The sequence below is a fragment of the Abramis brama genome, assembly GCF_963993115.1.
Source record: "Abramis brama genome assembly, chromosome: 2".
NCBI classification, from domain to species: Eukaryota; Metazoa; Chordata; class Actinopteri; order Cypriniformes; family Leuciscidae; genus Abramis; species Abramis brama.
In genome coordinates, this window is record NC_139964.1 from 17994706 (window position 1) to 18000719 (window position 6014).

Here is a 6014-nt window from a genome sequence, read left to right on the forward strand (position 1 = left end):
AATTGGTATTTGTGGATTTCTCATCAGCTTTTAACAGCTTTTTCCTGAGGTACGTTAGCAGAAACCCTGGCAAAATAATTTTCATTAGACTGTAGGCTGCTTACATGAGTGATTGATGTCCTTAGCTTTCGAATCTCACATGTTAAGTTAGGAGGGTCTCTTTCAGATAAAATCACCTCAAGGATGTCTTATCTCCATTATTATTTATTTTATATACTAATTCCTGTTCTAGTTCTTTGAAAAATAGATTTATTTTCAAGTATGCAGATGATACTGCTTTAGTGAGCCTTCTATGCGATGGGGAGGAAGAGCATGGACCTGTTTTGGACTTCTTTTTAAACTGGTGTGAGAAATCAAATTTCCTCTTAAATGCCTCCAAAACTGGTGTGAGAAATCAAATTTCCTCTTAAATGCCTCCAAAACTAAGGGTATGGTTATTGATTTTAGAGTGACAGTGCAGGATATAACCCAGCCTGCATTAATGAAAGGGGAACAAATTCAATTAGTAACAAATTATAAATACTTTGACATAGTTTTGGATCATAAACTCATATGGGATGTGTGGACTGATTATGTAAGTAAGAAGACATAACAGAGGTTGTGTTTCTTAAATAAATTACTATCTTTTAATGTCCATAGCAGAGTGCTTGTGATGTTTTATGGGGCCTTTATTGAAAGCGTTATGACATTCTGTTTGAGTTGCTGGTATGGTAGTGCTTCAGATGCTCAGAAGAATCACTAAGAAAAGTAGTTACAATGACAAGCAAACTGTTGGGAATTAACTTATAGAAAGTATATATAAAGAGAGATTGCTGCATAAAGTTTACATCACTTTGAATGATACGAGGCATCCCTTATCTTATGCTTTTTAACTATTGCCATCTGGCCGACGGTACTGTGTTCCCGATGCACGAGAAACCGGTCCAAACTATCTTTTATCCCCCAAGCAATTTGATTTTTAAATTCTTCTTCTAGTGTTGATTGATGGTCAGCTGGTCTGGGTATCCTAAAATAGATTTATTTGCTTGAAATTATTGTTTGTATATGCCAACTGTTTTTTTATGTCTGTGTGAGCTTGCTGCAAACTACTTTCCCTATGGGGATAAATAAACTTACTTCTATTTCTAAGATATTGTCATAAATGTAGAGTGATCATTTCAACCAATTAAAAGTTTCACAACATGTTTATGACATACAGTAAGTTTTAGCAATAACATTTAAAAAGGCATGAAAAATAGACTTTTTAATGATTTAGTTAGAAGTTCACCTATTAAAAGCGACCTTAGTACTTATCTTCCTTACCTGTGATTTCTAGTTGCATCGCTGCAACAATAGGAAGAGAATTACAATCATATAAAATAAGTTCCAAGCGCCCAACAAAAAAGAACACTGATCATCATAATGGTGAGTTCAGACAAAACCATTTTAGGAGGAAATGAGTTACGAATTATTATTATTATTATTATTATTATTTTTTTTTTCTTGACAAAATTATACTCAAACCAATCTATTAATTTTAATTAGGGTTTTCTGAGTAAACAAGGCATAGTATGTGAATAGTGCATATCACTAGATTTGTACAATTAAGTTAAGACATTAAGTAAAGTTAACTAAAAAGTGTTAGTTAGAATCACTGTTGGATTTTACAGTGCACGATTCCTGTCTTTTAAAACTGTCAGTTTATTTTCTTATGTATTAACTGCTATCATAAGAAATTCTGCACTTTGCATCTTCTGTTGAAATGTTTTGCTCCAACACTAGCAGCTCAATATTAATATGACCTTATTCTAGATATCATCATGTGTCTCATTTGTTGGTCTGGAGTGTTGATGTGAAAATCACAGTAAAGTTCAGATGTGTTCCAGCCAGCACACCCATGTGCATCAACAGTTAAACCTCTGTTCATTCTCAATAAGAACTTCTGTAGAGGTCTGAGGTCTGTAAAGCTGCTTTTGAACTACTTTCTGTTTTAATAAAATGTTCAATTGTCATTATTATCACAGCAATTTTGTTTTTATGTCATATTTCATTCTTGTGCATCTGTTTATTGCACTATGGCTATATTTGCTCCAGTCCAGCAGGGGCGGCAGAGAGCAGGTTTATCAGACTGAAGTGATCAGAGAGGAACAGAAACATCAGATTCAGGCACTTTGTGCTGTTTCCTGCATCATCAATACAAAGGTCCAGTTTGGCCTGTTTAAGTGTGTTTGAGTTTATTTGAGTGCTCACAGATTCCTCTTGTTGGCTTTTGAAGCTGATACCATCCCAGCCAACATTTGTATGTGGGGCCCATATGGGTCTGAAATGGGCTGAAAAATGGGCCCCATGTAGGATTGTCCGCGGGTTCCATAAAGGCCCCATGTTAATTGCCCAGATGGATTTCATGTAGGATTGCACTTGGTACTAGGTGGGACCCAAGTGGGCAAAATGCACAAGACCCATCTCTGTCCCAGCTTTTGAATGTACAATACACAAACACAGTAATATGAGTCTGCAGGGAGTTTTTAGGTTGGACTACAAGTTTTTATTCAGTGTGATATGAAACCACTTCTATAACACACACACACACACACAAATAATTGAAATTTAAATATTGAATGCATAGATATTACGAACACAACATAATATCTATGCATAATTTGTGTTTTCTCTCTGTTTGTCAAGTGGAGTCTTCATCACACTGTTCTTGAATGTTTCTTGTTAAATAGTCTACACAAAAATCACAAACAACACTTAAAAAAATGTTTTTGTCAGTTCAACTTAGAACATGTACTTCATGTGGTAACATCTACAATAACTGGTTTTGTTGAAATTAAAAGTCCCACTGCATGAAAATTTCACTTTATGAGGTTTTTTAACCTTAATATGAGATTCCCTAGCCTGCCTATGGTCCCCCAGTGGCTAGACGTTTTGATGGATGTAAACCAAGCCCTGGGTATTTTTGAGAAAATGAAAGCTCTGACGGGTGAATCTAGAAATCTTCCCCATATGTCGTCATAAGGGGAAAGGTTACCTCCCCTTTCTCTTCTTTGCCCGCAAAAAGAATTTGACCCGCCCATGAGAAAATGAGCTACGTAAATGATCTTTCACTTCCAGTTTATGGTCATCAACACAGGTCCAGTTTGGCCTGTTTAAGGGTGTTTGATCAGTTTAGGTGATCACTGATTCCTCTTGTTGGACGTTGTAGATGCTAACTTGATCACTGGGAAAATTCCACAATGCTTTGAATATATGAGGTTGAATACACTGTTAGACCTTACCGGTTTTTTTTACAGTAAAATACTGGCAACACTGTTGCCAGTAAAATACTGTTAATTATACAGTTCTTTACTGTAATCTAGTTTGTTTCTGTAAAAATGCACTAAATTATAGTTAACTAATAACACTTGCAGAAACCGACTGCCTTAAATTGACCAACTGTCATTTAAATGTATTAACTAAAATGTATAATGCATTAATAATGTGAGTAAAGTATTACTGTGAACTTCTTTTATTTGAGACCACTAAAAAACTATTGTACATAAAAAGATTTCCACTGGCTCAGCAACTACACAGTCACTGTCTGTTAAATAAAGCAACATGCAGCATATCATCAATGTTTGTAGCTCTTCTCCTGGACTGAAGCACAGGCTCTACTCTTCTGCACAACGGTGACCCAAAAAATAAATTTTACAGTAAACTACTGGCAACAGTGTTGCCAGTATAAACCTGTTTTATAACTTACAGTTTATTACTGTTAAAAAACATTTTGTGGGTGTGTCTTTTTTATCTTACACAGTTAACCCTTTCAATCCCTCAGGGAAATCCACACTACGAGTAAAAAGTAACGATGCAGTGAGATAATTAAGGGAATATGTAAGTGATTGTAAGCAGAATCACTGAAGAAAAGAGAAACACAAGAACAGAAAATAGAGAAACACAATAACTACGACTGACTTCCAGCCATTACACATTATTACACTTATTATTAACCCGTATGACTTTATTTCTGTCATACATCTACAGAAGATGTTATTGAGATGTTTAATTGAAAATGTTTGGTTTGAAGTTACCATTATAGAGATCAGTGCTTGCTTTAGTTGGGTTGCTGATGCTAAAACAGTAGTTTTCCTTTTGCTGCTTGAGCTGTGTTTTTGCAAGTCACACTTGTGCACACACAGTTTATGAATGACCGCAGTTATAATGATTATGATGACAAAATCATCATATTGCCTGTTCATTCACTAAGGAATTCATTCTCATTTATTCAGAGTTTAATCCTCAATCAAAAGTGTTACATCTCAACAATGGTGGCAATATTTCTTTATTATTATTATTCATGCAGCAGTGCATGCTGGGAGTTTTATATTATCCTGGAACCCAGCATGCATTGCGACATGAAACTTTTCACCATTGTTGAGATTCATATGCTGATTGTTGATGTCTGTGTGTGTCTGAGTCAAGCAGGAGTAAAATAAAATTGAATGCACTATATGATTACAATATTCTTCAGAAGACCTGATAACAGAAATATTGATTTCATTTAGTAGATTCACAGATATATGCTAAACATGAGATAACTATAATTTCAATGACTATATACAGGAAAAATCTGAAAATCAGGCATGTCCAGGATGATTGTGACATCATCACTAAAAAATAAAAACACCTGATCATCTTTCTCTTGACTCTTTCTTGCCATAACAAATGTGTTTTATAAACTCACTGTTACAGCAGCCAGAGAGAGATGAATGGTAAGAAGTCCAGGGACAAGAGACCAACTAAAGCAAATACTGATCTCCATCATGGTGACAACAAATTTTATTAATAACTAAATCTCTGTTAATTCTCAACAAGAACTTTTGTACATGTATGAAAGAAATAATCGTAAACTGGTTTGTAAACTGGTTTCACACTCAGTGTTGCTGGAAGTCAGTTGTAGTTCTTCTGTTTCTCTTTTTTCTGTTCTTGATTCTCTGTCCTTCAGTGATTCTGCTTATCAGGTGTTCATCAGTGTCTCAATTCACTCACTTCTTTTCATTCAAGTGGACTATATTAGTGAACTAATGTAGGGAATAGTGAATGAGGGTATAGGGTGTGATTTGGAAAACAGCCTCTGAGTGTCGATTTTGAGCACTGTTAATTCACAGTATATTCCTGTAGGCTAGTTTTATTTTCTACGGTATATTACTGTTTTAATGGAAAATGGTATGATATTGTCAGAATTTTACAGCAAGGGTTAACAGTGTATGCAATATGTGTTCAATCATGCAGTAGTATAAGCATACAGAGTTTCAGAGTGAGAATGAAATCTAGATTTATCTGTGTCTGAACTAATAAAAACCACTTCCTGTGTTGGTACTATTTAAAAACACATCTTAAAGACCACCTCATCTGTGAACACACACTGTACATCTGTTACACACCTCATAACCTTGCACTGCAGTTTAGAAGTCCGAACCTAATTTCGTGCAACACAAGATTAAATTTCCCAATGAAAGACAGTAGCGGTCGGTAACTCTGGTGTATTTTGGACGGGAGCGTGTGGTCTGACAATAGACTGGCTGCTCCAGACATCCATTAACAACATTGATCCGCACTTGAACTTGAAGTGAACAAAACTTTCCTGCCCTGAGCAACCTGGGAACGTTCCTATAATATTGAATTTTAAATCAAAATTAAGTTAAAAGAAGGTTTGAGGAACATTATACCTTTTAAAAAAACGTTCCTCTAATGTCAAGTAAACTGGACATTTTTTATGTTCCCAGAACCAACACTGAATATTTGGAGAACGTTCTTATAACAAAATTCTGTTAGCTGGGAAGAAGATCACCCATATCCTTTTTTTCTCCTTTGTTTTTCTTCCCATAAAACAAAACTCACGCCAGGAGTACCAGCTGATGCATTGATCGTCCTCCATTTGTTTTTCTTCTCAAGTCACATTTGATCTCACAAGTGTCCTTGAGATGAGACCTCGTCTCACGGTGAAAATGTTACTACAGTCGAGAGGTGTGTGGTATCACCGTCCAGACGAA